The sequence below is a fragment of the Nannospalax galili genome, unplaced genomic scaffold, assembly GCF_000622305.1.
Source record: "Nannospalax galili isolate Female #2095 unplaced genomic scaffold, S.galili_v1.0 scaffold918, whole genome shotgun sequence".
Lineage (NCBI taxonomy): Eukaryota > Metazoa > Chordata > Mammalia > Rodentia > Spalacidae > Nannospalax > Nannospalax galili.
In genome coordinates, this window is record NW_008343216.1 from 1,869,144 (window position 1) to 1,871,229 (window position 2,086).

Consider the following 2,086-nt stretch of genomic DNA (forward strand, 5'->3'; position numbering starts at 1 on the left):
TAAAAAGACTCTTAAGACTGTCAACATTCCATCTTGGACAGAGTAGGGGCACATGAGGCTTCACCCCTTGCCAAGGGGCTATTGGCAATTAATGCCTACTGGGGAAGGGGAGTCATTTTTCTCCTGTAATACTGCCACTGGTAAGTTGTCAAAGTTCCAGGAAATAGCATCACACCCATGGTTATGCAAACAACCTTTAATTAAACAGTGATAAAATTAATTATTTAACTACAAAATATAAAATCATGAAAGTAGTAGAAAGAAATTTGGGAAAGAAGAAGCAACTCATAGGAAGTCAGAGGGAGAGATGAGGGGGTATCAGTAGATAGGATAAAATATGTTACATATGTGTATGAAATTGTCAAAGAACACATCCAAAAATATTAAAAAGTTTTAGTGTTAATGTTTTTGCTATTGGGAATCTGTTCAGAAAGTCCTTTCCTGTGCCTATAACTTCAAGTATATATTCTACTTTCTCCTCTATCAGATTCAGGGTATCAGGTCTTACTTTGAGGTTCTTGATTCATTTGAAGTTGAGTATTGCACAGGGTGAGAGATAAAGGTCTAGTTTCATTCTTCTATGTGAGCTATTCAGCTTGACCCATTTCTTGAAGATGCTGTCTTTTCTCCAATGTGTATATTTGGCATCTTCGTAAAGTGGTTGTAGGTACATGTGTTTATTTCCAGGTCCTGAAATCTATTCATTTGATCCATGTTCATGTTTTGATACCAGTACCATGCTGTCTTTATTATTAAAGCCCTCTACCAAAACTTAGAATCAAGGATGGTAATACCTTCAGCCATTTTTTAATTTTTCAGAATTTTTTTAACTATTCTGAGTATTTTGTATTTCTTTATGAAATTTAAGAATAGTTTTTCAAATTCTGTGAAGACTTGCATTGTAATTTTGGTGGGGATTACTTTGCATTGATTGTTTTGATAGGATGGCCATTTTCATATTAAGCTTACTAACCTATGAGACTTTCCTTCATCTGTTATTTTCTTCATTTCATCAGTTTCTTAAATTTTTCATTATATAAGTCTTTCACTTCTTTAGTTAGATTTATTCTATGATATTTTTTCAGAACATTGTGAATGGTATCATTTCCCTAATTTCTTTCTTCATATATTTCTGTTACTGTTACATAGAAAGACTGCTAATTTTTCTATTAATTTTACATCCCACTACTTTAGTGAATGTGTTTATGAGCTGTAGACATTTTCTGGTAGACTATTTAGGGTCCTTTTATGTATAAAATCATATTATCTGACTTTTTCCTTTGCTATTTTATGCCCTTTGTCTCCTTCATGTCTGATTTCTCTATCTAGAACTTCAAATACTATAATGAACAAGAATGGAAAGAGTATAATCTTGTTGATGTCTTGATTTTGGTATAAATGCTTTGTTTTTTTTCCTGTTTAGCAGGATGTTAGCTGTGGGCTTGTATGTCTCCTTGTTATTTTGATATGTTCAATGTATGCATTAATTCTCCAGAAATTTTTTAATGAAGGGGCATTAGATTTTTTTCAAAGACCTTTTCTGCATCTAATGAGATGATCAGGTGATTTCTGTCCTTGAATCTCTTTATTTGGTGGATTATGTTTATTGATTTTTGTATGTTGAACCATCCCTGCATCTCTGGGCTGAAGTTGACTTGATCATGGTGGATAATCTTTTAATCTGTCCCTCTATTTGGTTTGTAAGTATTTTATTGATAATTTTTGCATCTATGTTCAATTAAAAAAATGGTCTATTATTTTGTTTCTTGGGGGAAGAGGGTCTTTGTCTTGTTTTGGAATCAGGGTAATATTGACTTGGTTAAAAAAAAGTTTGGAACTATTCCTCCCTTTTTATTTAATTTATTTAATTATTTAATTTAATTTGAAAAGTATTGGTGTTAGGACTTTGATAATCTGGTAGAACTCTACATTGAATCCATCTGGTCCTAGGATTTGTTTTTTATTAGGTTATTTCTAATTAATGTGTTCATCTCATTTGATGTTATGTGTCTATTTACATTAATTTTATTTTGATATAATCTTGGCAGGTAGTTTATATTAAGAAATTCATCCATTTATTTCAGAA